The sequence below is a fragment of the Schistocerca serialis genome, chromosome 9 (genome assembly GCF_023864345.2).
Source record: "Schistocerca serialis cubense isolate TAMUIC-IGC-003099 chromosome 9, iqSchSeri2.2, whole genome shotgun sequence".
NCBI classification, from domain to species: domain Eukaryota; kingdom Metazoa; phylum Arthropoda; class Insecta; order Orthoptera; family Acrididae; genus Schistocerca; species Schistocerca serialis.
The window spans coordinates 66,117,933-66,136,862 of NC_064646.1; the positions used below are offsets into that span (position 1 = coordinate 66,117,933).

General features: G+C 45.0%; 1 protein-coding gene and 1 non-coding gene across 2 annotated transcripts in view; one reads left to right on the top strand and one right to left on the bottom strand.

Annotated features, from left to right (window-relative positions):
* Window positions 1-18,930, bottom strand: part of LOC126419216 (calcium uniporter protein, mitochondrial) — a gene marked incomplete in the record, with an annotated part of 2,318,083 nt that overhangs the window by 248,457 nt on the left and 2,050,696 nt on the right.
* On the top strand, window positions 13,519-13,593 carry Trnas-cga (transfer RNA serine (anticodon CGA)). The gene has a single exon. It is a non-coding gene; the product is annotated as a tRNA-Ser (tRNA).

An 18,930-nucleotide genomic window follows, 5' to 3' on the forward strand; every position in this document is an offset into this window, starting at 1 on the left:
TTTGCGGTAACTCTTCCCATTCTAAAAGGGATATTTTTGGCTCAGAATCGGGCGGTTCGGGCAAAAAGTAGTGTAATTTCGCCGGTCCTTGTGACCGAGCGGTTCTAGGCGCTTCAGCCCGGAACCGCGCTGTTGCTACGGTCGCAGGTTCAAACCCTCCCTCAGGCATGGATGTGTGTGATGTCCTTAGGTTAGTTAGGTTTATTTACTTCTAAGTCTAGGGGACTGATGATATATATCTTAATGTCGTTTCTTGTTAAATATATCAGCTTACCCCTAAGAATAAGCAGCTTTCACTCAGTTAATACTCGACAAAGATCCAACCTACATTTCGATCTGACTTCCTTAACTCTTGTGCAGAAAGGTGTGCAGTATACTGCTGCATCCATTTTCAACAAGCTACCATACGAATTCAAACATCTTAGCAGTAATCCACGCGCTTTCAAATCGAAACCGAAAAGTTTCCTCATGGCTCACTTCTTCTACTATGTCGATGAGTTCATTGAAAAATTAAGCTGATTCTTGTTGTATTGTTGGTTGCGTTTACTTAAACTTACGGACTGACTTTTTTCAGGTTAATAATCATTTCTTTTTTTTGTTATTACTTTTATGTTGTAAGTTCATATACTGACACGTTCCATGACCTTGGAGATTTGGTCCTCAATTTGGTTCTACGGAACTTGACGTGTAAATAGGTAAATAAATAGAACCGGGATTTGAAGCTGACTGTCGAACGATTCCACTGCCGCCAACATACATTGCGCGTAAGGACCACGAAGAGATACGAGAAATTAGGGCTCATACGGAGGTATATAGACAGTCGTTTTTCCTTTGCTCTATTTGCGAGTGGAACGGGAAAGGAAATGACAAGTAGTCGTTCACTATACCCTCCGCCACGCACAGTAATGTGGCTTGTGGAGTATCGATTTAGAGGTAGAAATAATAAATTTGATAGCAAGAATCTGTGGGGCCGACGTCATGTTATTTAGAAGGGATAGGGACATAATAACAAACTCGCCGTCCCTTGCTCCCCACTCTCTCTCCCTCCACACCTGCGACTCACTATGTTTTGCTTGTGTATCATGTCATTTCTGGAAACCCAGAATCTACTCTGTACGAATCAACATGGATTCCGGAAACAGCGATCGTGTGAGACACAACTCGCTTTATTTGTTCATGAGACCAGAAAATATTAGATACAGGCTCCCAGGTAGATGCCATTTTCCTTGACTTCCGGAAGGCGTTCGATACAGTTGCGTACTGTCGCCTGATAAACAAAATGAGAGCCTACGGAATATCAGACCAGCTGTGTGGCTGGACTGAAGAGTTTTTAGCAAACAGAACACAGCATGTTGTTCTCAATGCAGAGACGTGTACAGACAAAGTAACCTCTGGCGTGTCACAGGGGAGTGTTATGGGACCACTGCTTTTCACAATAAATATAAATGACCTAGTAGATAGTGGCGGAAGTTCCATGCGGCTTTTCGCGGATGATGCTGTAGTACACAGAGAAGTTGCAGCATTAGAAAATTGTAGCGAAATGCAGGAAGATCTGCAGCGGATAGGCACTTGGTGCAGGGAATGGCAACTGACCCTTAACATAGACAAATGTAATGTATTGCGAATGCATAGAAAGAAGGATCCTTTATTGTATGATTATATGATAACGGAACAAACACTGGTAGCAGTTACTTCTGTAAAATATCTGGAAGTATGCGTGCGGAACGATTTGAAGTGGAATGATCATATAAAATTAATTGTTGGTAAGGCGGGTGCCAGGTTGAGATTCATTGGGAGAGTCCTTAGAAAATGTAGCCCATTAACAAAGCAGGTGGCTTACAAAACACTCGTTCGACCTATACTTGAGTATTGCTCATCAGTGTGGGATCCGTACCAGGTCGGGTTGACAGAGGAGATAGAGAAGATCCAAAGAAGAGCGGTGCGTTTCGTCACAGGGTTATTTGGTAACCGTGATAGCGTTACGGAGATGTTTAGCAAACTCAAGTGCCAGACTCTGCAAGAGAGGCGCTCTGCATCGCGGTGTAGCTTGCTGTCCAGGTTTCGAGAGGGTGCGTTTCTGGGTGAGGTATCGAATATATTGCTTCCACCTACTTATACCTCCCGGGGAGATGACGAATGTAAAATTAGAGAGATTCGAGCGCGCACGGAGGCTTTCCGGCAGTCGTTCTTCCCGCGAACCATACGCGACTGGAACAGGAAAGGGAGGTAATGACAGTGGCACGAAAAGTGCCCTCCGCCACACACCGTTTGGTGGCTTGCGGAGCATAAATGTAGATGTAGATGTTACTGGGGGGGGGGGTGACCGGTAGTCAGACACAACCGCAGCAGCACCAGAACACGACCCTCGGAGCACCCTGAGAAGCGGTGGGCGTGACTTACGGTGTCCACGACTGCAGGGCAGGGACTGCTGGTACAGCCTGTACATCATACTGCGGCAGGTGGTCCAGCCGGCGGGTTGTTTGGCGGAAGCGGCGGCGACACGGCCCAGCGGTCTGCGCCCATTGTGTGCCCCGGCCTCGCTGCTACACTCGCTACACTCTACACACCACACTGGCTGCTCTCACTCCGCCTCAAGGCGCTACTCGTCACACACTGCAGCGCCCGAGGCCGCTAGCCAAGGCCGCAGCTGCAGCTGCAGGAGGCGTGCCAAACAGACGCGGCCGCAGGGAAGATGCAGGTGTCCGCCTTACACTCGGTTGTCCCACCTCGTCCCTCCCCTCCTCTACCAGCATGGGGCCACACACGACGGATCTCTAGTGTCGACGACACATGTTTCGGTCGCGAGGCCCATGAGAAAGAAGGCCTTGGCGCGTGCTTGGCAGTACGTGACACGGGAGGTGTTACTCGTGCCAGCAGACGTCTCCGGCGGGGAGCGAGTAGCTATTTCAGACGACAACAACGACGACGACGACGACGACGACCACGCTGATGATGATGACGATGATTTTAAGTGAGGGACGTTAAATATCATGGTAACCAGCGCCCTGATGAAAAGCCAGAACGCCAACCCCATGGGTGGCGACGAAGGCTTTCCCCGCATGCAGAGCAGTTTGTTTTATTTATTTATTCACTGTTCCGTGGGACCAAATTAAGGAGAAGCCTCCATGGTCATGGAACGATTCAATACATGAAATTATAACACGATAGTAGAAACAGATAAAATGAAATACAAGAAACGTATTCAGGCGACAATTCGCAAATTTAAATAAAGAAAATCAACAATGTAACACTAGAATTTGCTTAATTTTTCAGATCAAGGAGCTCCTCGACAGAATAGAAGGAGTGAGTCATGAGGAAACTCTTCAGTTTGGACTTAAAAGAGTTTGGGCTACTGCTAAGATTTTTGAGTTCTTGTGGTAGCTTACTGAAAATGGATGCAGCGGAATAGTGCACTCCTTTCTGCACAAGAGTCAAGGAAGTGCATTCCATATGCAAATTTGATTTCTGCCTAGTATTAACTGAGTGAAAGCTCCTAACTCTAATATTGCTAACAACAAACGACATTAAAGAAAATATATACTGTGAGCGCAATGTCAGAATTCCCAGACTATTGAATAGGGGTCGACAAGAGGTTCTCGAACTTACACCACATATAGCTCAAACAGACCGTTTTTGAGCCAAAAATACCCTTTTTGAATCAGAAGAATTACCGCAAAAAATAATACTATATGACATGAGCGTATGAAAATATGCGAAGTAAACTAGTTTTCGTGTTGAACTGTCACTTATTTCAGATGCTGTTCTAATGGTAAATAAAGCAGCATGTAGTTCCTGGGCAAGATCCTGAACATGGGCTTTCCACAACAGCTTACTATCTATCCGAGCGCCTCGGAACTTGAACTGTTCCGTCTCGCTTATAATATGCCCATTCTGTCTGATCAAAATATCGGTTCCTGTTAAATTTTGAGTTATAAACTGTAAAAACTGAGTCTTACTGTGATTTAGCATCAAATTATTTTCCAAAAGCCACGAACTTATTTCATGAACCTGGAACCCACATAAAGCTAACAGGAGAGCCATCATCAGCAAAAGAATGGAGGGATTGCTGGATCCGTTGCACCAAGGGATGGATCGGATATGGAGCTCCGAGGCTCTGAAGAGCACCGAGTGAATCAGAGCAGGGTACATACGGAGAATGGCGGCGGCGAGCTCTGAGAGAGTCGGATCAGATGAAACAATTGAACAGCCTGTGTTGCCGGATACACTGCGTGACCGGATACAGGGCGAAGGGCTCCACTGTGAACACTTAGCATTGTTCGAGAAGCCGATGCCGAAAAACGTCGGTAGCAATGACGAGGATATACCCGCCACCACGGTCAGTCCGAGAGCCGTTAGTGTACGAAGCGGTGCAAACAGAGGTACGACTGAGGCCCCACCGACGATGTCAAACGTTCTACACTGACGTTATCAACAAACTGGTCTCACGTTGGGAGAAATGTGTTCGTAGCCACGGTGCGTATGTTGAGAAATAAATACGTAGACATGCAGAGTAAAGATGTAGAATGTTTATTTTATTTAGAAAGCTTTAACAGTTTTCACATAAAAAAATTCGGAGGCATTTTTCAACAAGGCCTCGTATACTTTTCTGTGTTAAATAATCTTGTGTTTTGGGGACCAAACCAATAATTCAGTTGCTTAAAATCCAACACTTACTTCGTCACGGTTATGAATCCCGTAAAAGATCTACACAAATTTGCTGTTAAAGTGATACAGTAAAAGGATGTTATAAGCCTACGTGAAAAGCAGCTGACAGATCAACCATTTTCGTCAGCAATATTTTTGTTTCTCTATGCTTGCGCCGCTGTTCTTTTCCAAATGTCCAGCTAGACGCCGTATTGTATTGTATTGTATTGTATTGTATGTTAACCGGGGACCTAGAAGCCGGCCGGAGCGGCCGTGCGGTTCTAGGCGCTACAGTCTGGAACCGCGAGACCGCTACGGTCGCAGGTTCGAATCCTGCCTCGGGCATGGATATGTGTGATGTCCTTAGGTTAGTTAGGTTTAAGTAGTTCTAAGTTCTAGGGGACTGATGACCTCAGAAGTTGAGTCCCATAGTGCTCAGAGCCATTTGAACCATTTTTGGGGACCTAGAAACGACGGAGAGGCTCCAACCCCTCTGCAGCCGCAGTGGTCCACAACCCCACGACGACTACCGCAGTCAATTTCACCCCTCCGCCGCCCCACACAGAAACCAGGGTTATGGTGCGGTTCGGTCCCCGGTAGACCCCCTAAGGAACGTCTCACACCAGACGAGTGTAACCCCTATGTCTGCGTGGTAGAGTAATGGTGGTGTACGCGTACGTGGAGAACTCGTTTGCGCAGCAATCGCCGACATAGTGTAACTGAGGCGGAATAAGGGGAACCAGCCCGCTTTCGCCGAGGCAGATGGAAAATCGCCTAAAAACCATTCACAGACTGGCCGGTTCACCGGAGCTCGACACAAATCCGCCGGGTGGATTCGTGCTGGGGACCAGGCGCTCCTTCCCGCCCGGAAAGCAGTGCGTCAGACCGCACGGCCAACCGGGCGGGCGATAGACGCCGTGGTCTACTTGGTGATACCTTGCTCTAATCCCTTTCTCTCTGCAAGGCTATTACACACAACATTCTCTGTTATCTGCCTCGCGTGTTCCAGCCTCTTAGAATTTCTCCCTGTGCGGTACTTCCTGTTCCTAATTAGTATGGCAGTACATGTTCCGGTAACCATACCTATCTTCCGGTGTAAATCTCTTCTCTCTCCTGCTCTACTACTCATACTAACCTCCCGCTTAGTTTTTAACAACAGCGTCTCACTGCCGTTCTGCTACACACACACACACACACACACACACACACACACACACACACACAGTGTTCCCTGTCAGTATATGAGTGCAACAGAGATCGTCTGATAAAGAAATCTCTCTTCGTCTTCGTCAATTAACGTGCCCATCTTTCTTACTTCAACGAATCTGTACCGTCATGTTTCCAAGGTAGGACTACTGCTTCACTACCCTTATTGCTGTGTTCTCCCCAATTTTAATGTTCTGTAAGTCACTATATACGCTTCTACTACAGGTTTTCATTTTGACCTTAATTTTGCGTGTTCTTGTGCCACCTCCCCTGCTACAAGCTCCCCCCCATTGACAGTTCTGGTAACATTACCCATCTTCTGGCATAAGTATCTTCTGCACTGTTCCTCCTACCACTTGAGTGAGACACAACTTCTAGTTTGTGCGCCGAGCGGCAGCTTGCTTTGAATATAGAGAAACATAAGTTAATGCCCACGACTAGAAAAAACAATCATGTAACGTCCGAATACAGCTTCAGTAGCTTGCTACTTGACACAATCACATCGATTAAATATCTAGGCGTACCGTTGCAAAGCGATATGCAATGGAATTAGCGAATAAGGTCGGCCGGCCGGAGTGGCCGTGCGGTTCTAGGCGCTACAGTCTGGAGCCGAGCGACCACTACGGTCGCAGGTTCGAATCCTGCCTCGGGCATGGATATCTGTGATGTTCAAAATGGTTCAAATGGCTCTGAGCACTATGGAACTTAACTTCTAAGGTCATCAGTCCCCTAGAACTTAAAACTACTTAAACCTAACTAACCTAAGGACATCACACATATCCATGCCCGAGGCAGGATTCGAAACTGCGACCGTAGAGGTCGTGCAGTTCCAGACTGTAGCGCCTAGAACCGCTCGGCCACCCCGGCCGGCTACGTGTGTGATGTCCTTAGGTTAGTTAGGTTTAATTAGTCCTAAGTTCTAGGCGACTGATGACTTCAGAAGTTAAGTCGCGTAGTGCTCAGAGCCATTTGAACCATTTTTCAATAAGGTCGGTAGCAGGGAAGCCGAATGCTCGGCTTTGTTTTATTGGGAGAATTTCAGAAAACTGTAGCTCATCTGTAATGGAGACGGCGTCTAGAACGTTAATACGACCCATTCTTTATTACTGTTCGAGTTTTTTGGGATCCCCACCATGTTCAATTACAGCAGTTAAAAGCTGTGCTGCTAGATTTGTTCTCGGCAGGTTCGATCAACACGCAAATATAACGTGTGCTTCGTGAAAAAGGGGAAGCCCTGGACGGAAGACGACGTTCTCTTCCCGAGGTGCTACTGCGGAAATTTAGAGAACTGCCATTTGATGCCGACTGCGGATCGATTCCAATGCCGCCAACGTACATTTCCCGCAATGACCACGAAGACATGATGAGAGAAATTAGGGCTCATACTGAGGCATACAGGCAACGGTTTTTCCTTCACTGTGTTTGCGAGTGGAACAGGAAAGGAAATTACTAGTGGTGGTACTGGACACTTTGCGCCATGCACCGTATTAGTGGCTTGAGAAGTGTACATGTAGATGTAGATGTAGAAAATCTACATTTATACTCCACAAGCCAACAAGCCACCTTCCCCTCCTTCCACCCTCCCCTCCTCCCCCTGTCACCCTTTCCTGACTCTTCGCGAGCGGTGCGGGGAAGAATGAGTGTCGGTAATCCGGTTCAAGAAGTCTAATGTCTCTGATTTTCTCGTCGTGGTCATTTCGTTAGATGTTTGCGGGAGAAGTATAAGGGGTTCAAATGGCTCTGAGCACTGTGGGACTTAACATCTGAGGTCATCAGTCCCCTAGAACTGAGAACTACTTAAATCTAACTAACTATCTATAAGCATAATGAAGCTAATACGGAATCCTCAGTGCGTGAGCCCTGCCCACACTTGGAAAATTTGGTTTTGTTTTTTCCCCGACAGCGATGTGTATTTTTAATTATTGAATGTACCTAGTAGATGTAAAACTAGCATCATCAGGTACAAGAACAGAAAATCCTGACCGGGCGTTATATTCAGCCGGACATTTTGCCGTAAAAGCCGGACTACGTGTTTTTAACAGTCAGTTCGGTACTTTCAGCCGTTCGTTAATAATCAGTTACAGTCATTTTCTGAGAGATCAACCTTAAATGTGCTTAAACTAAGAAAGATTTTTAATCAATAAACAGCCTTATAATTTGGTAAGTATGATAGCGGTTAGAAAGTCATTCGAACTGCTCAGTGTTCTTTCTAAGATAACCTTACATCAAAATAAACTAGTAGTTCTTCAATAAACATATAACCTGTTCTTGTGTGACAGAAAACGTAAAGCTATTCAATAACTTTGGTCATTTCAATTAGTCTTGTACAGAAATAACAATAATCTGTAGTTAGGTATTAATGTTTCTCATCTGAACCAACATTAACAAGCACGTTAGTTTTTTTTTGGAAAAGATTTCGTGGAACTCTCGACAAGATAATTTTAAATTACGCAACAACCTCCTGTTTGTAATTGTGTCGGCGTGCAATTTATTCCGTTTCTATGTCCACTGGCCACTGATGAATGGTTCAAATGGCTCTAAGCACTAAGGGAATTGACATCTGAGGTCATCAGTCCCCTAGACTTAGAAACTACTTAAACCTAACTAACCTAAGGACATCACACACATCCATGCCCGAGGCAGGATTCGAACCTGCGACCGCAGCAGACGCGCGTTTCCAGACTGAAGCGCCTAGAACCGCTCGGCCACAACAGCCGGCAAGTTTAAGGGGAAATGAAAAAGTTTCCGGTTGAGAGTATTGCTGCAGCGAATATGCAAACCAGCGCGACAGGTATATATGCAAACCAGCGCAACAGGTATATAAGTACCAACACTTGGGAAAACCGTGAGTGTGGCCTTCGAGCGGAAACTTTTCTATCACCCCTTATGATTTGTACACTGGCTGTTTTTTGCACGTACTCCCACGGTATTTTATCAGTTGTAACCTCCCCACAAAATTTTCAAAGACAGTATTTAAATGTTAATGAGAATAGAGCCCAAGTGTAACCTCCTCGTAAAAATATGAAAATGAAAAGAATTGAATAGAATTACAAATAGTGCCAAATGTTAGCTTCCCACAGTAATAAAAATCAATGATAATAAAAATGTGCAAAAATGTTAAGTCCCCATAAAATTAACGTTAAGATGAACCTGATAAATTTTATAAGGGCAGCTGCGCTGACCTTAGGCCCTGTGCAATAATTAACCTGAAAAATAGATTCTGCGAGGAAAAGAATAGGAAATATTGTTTCAATTGGAATGATTCTTTTCTTAAAAACGATTGCTTTGAAAACAAAATTATTATTGGGGCATTTCTTGAACAAATTAATTACAATTAATATACATTACATTATCAGATGTGCGCAATGCTGCTTCATTACCTTATTTAACAATATACCTCGTCCCGAACCTTGACCAGGGACCCATGTCGACGCCCGCCGACTCCTCACACACAACTCCGACTCGCAACTGCCAACTCGCAACTGAACTACATGCTCTCGCGACTCGCTACGTACAACTACTGCCCTCACGCGCGGTCAAGCGCAGACTAGCAACGATAAAAAACTCTCTGGTCAGAGATTCTGTCATGCCTCGCCATCGCTGCTACTGAATACGTACGCGTTTCACAGTGCACCTCTCCGTGATACACAAGCCTTGTGTTGTAGCTTCTGCCACTGGAGTCAGTTTCACAAGCACCTCTGTTATGCTGTCGCGCTTACTGAAAAACGAAATGATCTAAGCAGGGGTCTCCAAACTTTTTAGTCCGCGGGCCACATTGACTCCTCCACGAAGTCATAAGGGCCAAGATCTACCTAGTGGGATTAAAGCACCCTAGCACTCCATGATCACCGTAATGTAAGGCTAAAGAAAAGATGAAACCGCAAAAATCTAAGGTTGTGGGAATACCTAGCAGTAAAACGAACTGCGATTATTATTTACTTACATAATTTTGATTGGTAGACGTACCTGACCGAAATTCTGGCGTATTTTATTCTGGCGAATTTCACCGACAAAAAATTATGTCACTGCACATTCTTCACGAAAGAGTCCTGCAAAGTTAACGAAATCTCAAAATCATTGTTAGCAACACTATTACTGCAAGCCGTAACAGAGGTAGTGTATGTCAACCCATTGTTATTTCAAGCGCCGCAACAATAAGTTTAGTTATGTAGTCTCGTAGCGAGTAGCAGAGCCAGAGCATATATTTGATAGTTCTGTTGCGTGATTTGTGTCTATGTTGCGAGTGTCTCACGAGTTTTTTTAGTGTTTTATGCGCTGTACTAGTAGGTGAGACGACGAAGTGTGGGACAATTCAAAGTTTGAATTCGAAGAGACAAGGAAACCTAAAAATGTAAATACGTATACCACAACTTGAGTATTTTTTCACTGTATTTTTTAGTGGAACTACAGTGTAATTGTGTTTAATTTAGTAATTAAAAATAAATTCATTGCAGTTTGTTTAGGCAGACTACTCCCTAGTTTTATTAGTATTAAATAGCACAATTTTATTTTCAGGTTACAATCTTTTGTGAAGTTCTGTGCAAATATGGAAAAGAAACGAAAGATTGACAGTGAATGTAGAATTTTTAAAGAGCAGTGGGGATGTCAATATTTCGTGGTGGAGTCAAGCAACAAGCCAATGTCTATTATTTGGATGGCCACAAGTTTAACCATGACCTTCCGCTTTGTAAAGAAAGAGCTCCGACAATGTCGCGGTGTATTGGTCGCGATAGGCGTCGAAACTCACTTGTTGGCAGTATAGGCACCACCTCAAATATTTGGCGGGGCGGATACCGGGGATGTCCGGCCAGCTAACGCGGGCCGGTTTCCCGGACCTCGCGGGCCTGCTTCGGCCCGCGGGCCGTAGTTTGGAGACCCCTGATCTAAAGGCGTTATTGGGGCTGTTCGGCCGCTTGGTCCAAGCCTTCGTATTTGGCTGCACTTGGGCGATTTGCGGGTCGATGAAGATGAGACGGAATGAAACGACTAGGATAACACAAACACCCTGACTAGGGCATCACGAACACACAAGCTCCGAGCGGCCACGAATCGAGCTCAGGACGCCGCAAATTTGAGGCAGTGACGAAAAGCTCTAGTGCACGAGCTGTAGCCTCGCGCATACTAAAAAAAAAAAGAAAAAGAAAAACCGAAACGATATGTGCTGCTCTGCGATGGATCTTGTTTGTGTTACATCGGTCGGTCTTACGTGGTACGCACGGCTTACTGACGAGGAATTCGCCAGAATCTTACGAAGGACAGAATCCTTAACGCAACTCTTTCCTGGGTGAGGATTCACCCAGTGAATCCCAGCAGTGCATCTGCGCTTTGTACATATAGTTTTGTAGAACGCGAGTGGTTCCGATTTTCGCTTTCTTTGTGCGCAGCTACCGACGCCTCTGGAAGACTCTCTTCACGCCTCTGGAAGGCCTCCTAATTTTTTCCCGCTCTTAATGAGCTAGCTCTCGCTCTCGCTCTCGCTCTCGCACTCTCTCTCTCTCTCTCTCTCTCTCTCTCTCTGACAGGGCGCCTGCCTGTCAGAGGCGGCAAACGTGTTTGTCCGAGTGTGAGGGAAGGGGGGGGGGGGCATAATTGCCTGCGTTTCGTTTCTTTCCGCATAAGTGGAAAGGCTGTTACAGACAAGAGCCTGTAATGAGGGGACGTCTGTCTGAGTGCATCTCAGTCACTTCTTTTCTTCTTTCACTTAGTCATCTTTACTGAAGTCGTCTCCCTCTCTCCTCCCCCCTCCTCACTCTCTCTCTTTCTTTCTTTTCCTCTCCTAAAAAGTGTAGCTCATGTTTTGCTGCCCAGGTATCACTGTACCTTTCTTTTACCTTTAGCACACGTCCGTAATTGCAAAAAATGGTTCAAGTGGCTCTGAGCACTGTGGGACTTAACATCTGAGGTCATCAGTCCCCTAGAACTTAGAACTACTTAAACCTAACTAACCTAAGGACATCACACACGTCCATGCCCGAGGCAGTATTCGAACCTGCGACCGTAGCGGTCGCGCGGTTCCAGACTGAAGCGCCTAGAACCGCTCCGCCACCAGCGGCCGGCCCGTAATTGCACTCTGAAATTTGATGTAGTAGTTTAATTTCCGTCCCTGACTCAAGAAGTACGGTCAGACATTCCTCCTCCTCTCTAAAGAGATGTCTACGGGTACCGGTGACTGTATGCTGGCCCCTATTTCGATTGTACAAAAGGTGGGATCCTTCCTACATATAGGTCAGGGGTGCTTGTGTGTGGAGGGGGCTGAAGATGGCGCGGTGTAACGCTGAAACTGGTAGCAAAAATAAAATAAAACTGGAAATTTAGACGGCTGAAGGTGTTGTGATTTGTCATTTTGACTCTCTCATGTTACAAGTCAAGGCACTAAAATGGATATTAACTTACATTACATCGTGTATTTTGATATGAATTGTTTAATTGTGAATGTTAAAGTAACAGAAATGTCTCACAACATGTTGAAATGACTAAAAACAATATTTAGTTTGAAAATGTATTATTTTTTTTAGTCACATGATGTTTATGATAAAATGAGTGTTGTTTAAATCAAAATGGGATATATCAGTCATTTCATATTACCATTTTCTGCCGTTTGCCTTTATTCTACGATTACAGTTTTTGAGATAATGTTGTATTCTTCCTGATGAGCATATGGAACTAGCTGCAAGGTTTGGAAATAATACTATTCACGATCATACAGTTTTTTTCAATACGTCTCAAAACTACTGTTGAGTGATATGTACTACTCCTGATATGAACACCTCAGTTGATATGTCTGTACTCACGCTCTGAACTTTCTGCATATATCGCGCTAACTACATATGCTACTTGCACACAGTAAATTAGTGTGTAGAGCTGCACCAAACTAGTCTTCGGACTGAAGATCACAAGAACAACACTACCATTAAAATGCATAGGGCATTATGTACGTCATTCACCGATCACATGATGTACTGCATAGGCTCTTGGACGATGTGCCACTGCATGTGCGTCGAAACATGGTTCCAGCGAGTTTGGTAACAGTGCGTAGGTCGCGGTGGTCGGATTACTTGGCCTGCACATTCCCTCGACTTGAATCTGCTAGACTGCTAACTGCCAGGTCACATGAAATCTTGATTTACGAGGCCCCTGGGGCATCCGATGAATACCTACTGGCGTGGGTTTGGGCTGTGGCCTATGCTGGAGGATCAGGTACCATATCTTTCTTGACGTCGGTGGTCGTCACACTGACCCCTACTGGAAGTGGTCCCAGATGACAAGAGGCAGGAGTCACAGAGCAACGTGTGTTGGTGTATTTGGCGTGTAGCGGGAAAGTTGTACGTTTCCGCACATGAGCTTCTGTGCTAAACTTGACAGTCTCGCCAGAATGAAATTTTCACTCTGCAGTGGAGTGTGCGCTGCTATGAAACTTCCTGGCAGATTAAAACTGTGTGTCGGACCGAGACTATAACTCGGGACCTTCGCATTTTGCGGGCAAGTGCTCTACCATCTGAGCTACCCTAGCACGACCCACGACCCGTCCTTACAGCATCAATTCCGCCAGTACCTCGTCTCCTACCTTCCAAACTTCACAGGTGGTCGGCAGGAGAGCTTCTGTGAAGTTTTGAAGGTAGGAGACGAGGTACTGGCAGAAGTAAAGCTGTGAGGACGGGGTGTGAGTCGTGCTTGGGTAGCTCAGTTGGTAGAGCACTTGTCCGCGAAAGGCAAAGGTCCCGAGTTCGAGTCTCGGTCCGGCATACAGTTTTCATCTGCCAGCAAGTTTCATATCAGCGCACACTCCGCTGCAGAGTGAAAATCTCATTCTGGATTTCGTACCAGTATTGCAAAAATTATGTCCTGTTCCATTCGCATATCTGACGAAGGAACAGACACACACTAGCATATGTGTCCCGGCATACGTGCTGATGTATCTTACCTTATTCTGATGATCCGTAAGCGAAAAGTACGATGGATCCAAATGAACATTTTATATACTTCCAAATCCTTGCAAACGCGAAAATATTTCGTTGACACCCAGATACATAGGGATAAATGATCACAGTAGTGAAATAAGAGGAATCAGACCTTGCACGGAAGATTCAAGTGTTCGTTTTTTCAGCGAGTTGTTAGTGACTGGAACAGTAGAGAAGTACGAGTAGCTTAAAGGTGGTTCGATGAATACTCTGCCGGCCGTGTATGTGTGAACTATAGGGCATTCAGGTAGAGGGAGATGTAGAAATCAAAGTCAGTAAACGCAAAGGTGTCAATTCACGAGCTACAGTGTGGCAGATTTTTTATTATGCATACGATGACGACGATGAAAGTAATGCAACGAGTCATTAAAGACACATAGTGGCTGTCAGAGGCACGTTAAACTACAACGTCCGTGAAACAATTCGACATGTTAGCTAGCACACACAGCGTCAGTATGTAAGAAGTCTAACCTTAATAATCCAAACCAGAACAGTGCAATCCAATCATCTGCAAACAACGAGCAAATTTCGCGAGATGTAAATGCGCTGAACTGTACATCACGTTCGGCCAGAGCGTTCAGATATGACTCCGCGGTACGCGAAGCAGGCTTTTATCAACGAGGGAAATTTTTTAAGAGCTGAAAAGCTTGCAATCGGCTGAGGGAGGTAGGAAAATGCAGCGAACCGCGTTCTGTTCTTTCATCCGCGCTTAACGAGCTCTGAACTGGGACTGGGTGATGGAGAAGGGAAGAGAGAGAGAGAGAGAGAGAGAGAGAGAGAGAGAGAGAGAGCTGGGAACAGAAATTACAGCTCCATATAGAACTCCAGCCTCCAGCCTTACTGTGCAAACGTCGATACCAGCGGGAGGGGGTGTGATGAGGGGGGTGGGAGGGGTGCCTGGAGCTCTCAGAAATGCGGCGATGCGCGAAAGGGGAGGTCAGACTGAGAACCAAGAAAGCGGAAAATTGTAGCAGTCTGGGTGGAGCGCGTCGTTTCATTTCATAAGAGCTGCCGGACAAATGGCAGTCGACGGCATGGCTATCTCTTCGGTAGAAAAGCCACGGCTGCATTAAACAAGCGGAATTAGTTGGGAAGCTTCCCGCTTAATATCACGCTGCAGTCTTTCTTTCCTTCCTTTTCCTCTTTATCTTAAGGTGCGTCTGCTGTCTATCGTTAACTGCAGTGTCAAAAATTTTGCGAAGCAACCAGAAGCAGGAGGAAGCGAAATGACACATCACGGTTTGAGATGGTATGTAATATTTCAGTGATTACATAATGGAGTCAAATGCGTTCTATGACACAAGGATTAACAACGCTGTGCCTCTCCAAAACACTGGAAGAATGGAACCTTTCCTCAGCTCACCGCCACAATCGCCAAGCTAGTTAGTTAGTTAGTTAGATAGATACACGTTGCATACATCATGTGAACGATCCTTTTATCGAAAGATGTAGAACGAGTCAGTTTACAGGATATTTATACATGATTAGTGTTAACATTAATGAACACTTTATTATTTTCAATCCTAGACATCCAACTATACTTAATTTTATTTATTTTTCAATTTTTTACTTTTTTCCTGGCTATCAGTTGTCGAGTAGGAATTCGTCAAGGGAATAGGAGTATATTTGTCCAGGAGAAATGATTTAGATTTAAAACCTGTTTCGCTACCTGACAGACATTTTATGTTATTGGGAAAATGATCAAAAAATTTTATTGCTACATACGGAGCTCCTTTCTGTGCCATGACAGCTTTAACAATGGGTATTAGAGGCAATTTTTCCGTCTAGCGTTGTAGGTATGGACATCAGCGTTCTTCTCAAATTGTGATGGATTATTTATTGCGAATTTCATAAGCGAAAATATGTATTGTGACGGCGGAGTTAAAATGCCTAGTTTCTTGAAGAGATAGCTTCATGACCTTCGTGTGTGAACACCACATACGTCCTTTGTTTTCGGACTGCATTTCCTTAGGATTCTTCCAATGAATCTCAGTCTGGCATCTGCTTTACCGACGATTAATTTTATATGGTCATTCCATTTTAGATCACTCCTAATGCCTTCCTACTGATCACTTTTATGCGATCAATACTTTCTTTCTAAGTGATGAGTTGCCCAAGAAAATTATACCACAAGGGGTTATTGAGTGGAAACAGGCAAAATATGTCATGAGGTTGATACGTTTGTTTGCAAGATTAGCAATTATACGAGGAGCAAAAGTACCTGAACTTAACTCTCTGAAAAGCTCAGTAATATGCTTGTTCCAGTTCAAGATTTCGTGAATTACCCAAAAATTTTGAGCATTTTGCGTTACTTAATGACTCCTGCTCTTCAATTATATCAATTGTCGGTATTACTGTTTGTTGTGCAGATCTAAATGTAGTGAGCTTTTTTTTTAATTTAGGGAGAGTTCATTCTCTGAGAACCACTCGATAATTCTTTGGCAAATATAATTTACTAACTCTTCTGTTGCTTTTCTTCTAATGGGATTTATTATAACACTCGTATCGTCTGCAAAAAGCACAAATTTTTCTAGTTGACGGTTACATGGGAGGTTATTCACGTATATAAGGAATAAGAGAGGAGCCAAAATTGAACCCTGTGGGTCTCCATTCGTGATGAGCTTTTGTTTTTTAGAATTTTTGTAACTGTATTAATTTCGGTGAAGCGTGTTGGCGCTAGTTCTGGCTGCTTAAAATTTTGCAGAATGGCATTATTAATATATCCCCTTGCTTGTCCTGCTGAACCATTCAATCCTACATTTCCTGCTACGTTTACAACGTGATTCTTACAAGTACTTGCAACTTGTTAATTATCAGTCGCAACATTGTCATTTACTTTAATTGCTTTATTCTTATTTCCGGTCTCGAAAACTGACATTCGGCCAGGAGAGCGGTGTGCTGACCATATGTCCCTCCATATCCGCATCCAGTGACGCCTATGTGCTGAGGATGACACGGCGGCCGGTCAGTACCGCTGGGCCTTCGTGGCCTGTTTGGGAGGAGTTTTTAGTTTAGTTTTAGTTTTATTCTTATTATATGCAACATTTATTTCTGTCAGGACCTGCATATTTCTGGGCACTTTAATGACTTTCCTTAAAATACTACACTATTTTTTTCACAGTGCTAGTGCGTAACCGCGATTTATCATTCAATACAGTGCTACTCGATTCACCAGCAGCCCATGCTTCGCAGTCGCATCGCCACTGCAAACACAGCTGCCTGTGTTGTGACGTCGCCGGCACTATACGCCTGGGACGGCAGTTAGCTGGTCTGCCTGCTGCTAATCTCCGACTAATGGTGCGAGGTGACACAGAATGATTCAGGGAGCCCATTAACTGTTCTCGAACGGCAGGCGCAGATATAAAGGGTTTATGTTGTAATGGCTGCATAATCCTGTGAGCTTCCCTTGTGCTGGACAGACTTTATCAAAAGGAATCTTGCCAACAAGTGAGGCTGCCCTCGCTTTCCCATGAAGTGCAACATCGGGCCAACGTCACATCAGAATGCCATAAAGACCCGGGTATTGCAAAACTCGACCATCTGGCAAATGGACACCCAGAATGAGACCCCTTTCAGACTCTGTCAGATACTCATAATAAAATTTTCCTCGAGATATTTGAGTCTCATCTTTATCTTAGGTTAATGATGGAAAGTGAAGGCATGAATTAAAATTAGTTCCACGGCCTCTTGCTTCCGAGGCAGGAATGCCAGACATAACAACAGCGCAGCACTATAGCTATCACTGCTGCACTGACTGCTCCCCAACACAAACATCAGTTCACACCTTCAGTTTATTTTCCACTTCTTACACCTTCATTACTGCAGGAGAGCCTCGGCGATAGTGAAGATCTAAGAAGGGGAAAATAAACTGAAGATGTGAACTAAAGTTCGTGTTGGGGAGGACATAGGACTTTGGCAGTCCGTGCAGCAATGTTAGCTATAGTGCTGCGGCAGTGTAATTTGCTAGCACTCCTGCCTAGGAAGCAAGGAGACCTAGGTTGAAGCCCCAGCTGTGGCACAAATTTTAATCCGGTTTCCATCATTACCGTAAATACTCATAACCCTGTCTCACTTGAGTATGCAGTATGTCCATGTCCTTCACAGTAATCGCTGAACATTTTACGCTTGTCCAGAAAGTAAGTTCCGATCGGTCGCGAAATGGACACCACAATGAAAACCCAATGAAGCCTTGTGCAGATGTGTTGGGTAGTGCCTCTAGTATGACTGTCGATCGCATCAAGACGCTCTTTTCAGTTGTGAGCGCACTGTGAGTGAGTAAAGCTGCCTAGAACAACGATGTCTCCCGCCAAGAAGGAGTGCCCGCTGAGAGGCTTCGCCTTAATGAATGCAGCCCACCTAACACAACTGCCATGCACTCTCTTCTTCATGTCAATTCTCAGCCGCACTCTGCAGGGGCAGTGAAGACGATCCTGCGGCCTTATCGATGAGAAGTGTTCGATCACCCATAACTCAGCCCTAATTAGCTCGTCCTGAGTATCATCTCTGTTCACATGAAACGCTGGATATGAAGAAAACACTTGGGCGCAGGCTACGCGCTATAGACCAGCGTAGAGAATTATCGGGAAGCACAGGCGGCTGCTTTCTATGACGATGGTGTTGGAAGTTTGGTATAACGCTCCGACAAACGTCTAAGTCGAGGCGGCGGCTATGTAGAGAAGTATCTGGAAAGTGTAGCTAACTCTTGCTAGTAAAATGTTTCTGATTTTCACTGTGGTTTCCATTTAGCGACCGATCGGAACTTAATTTCTGGACAACCCTTGTATAGTCTACCAGGCCTGATAACAACATTGAACTCTGCATCAGATGAGACAGACAGAATCACAGATTTAGATCCGCCCTGCCAGTTCTGCGGCTGTTACAGCGTCGAATACGGAGGGACACACGTCTCATTTGCTACAACAAAAACGAGCACAACAGCTGCGTCCAGGCACAGCCGACAAATCAGATGTCGCATCTGTGTGTGGTAAATATTTTCTCGCAGTCAGCTCTACTTTCGAAGCGACCTTTAGCCACAGACACTCCGATTCTGTGCAGTCAGCCGTTTGTACACGTCGATCAACGACACACGTCGGACCAAAGTTCGGCTGTCATCCATTTGTGA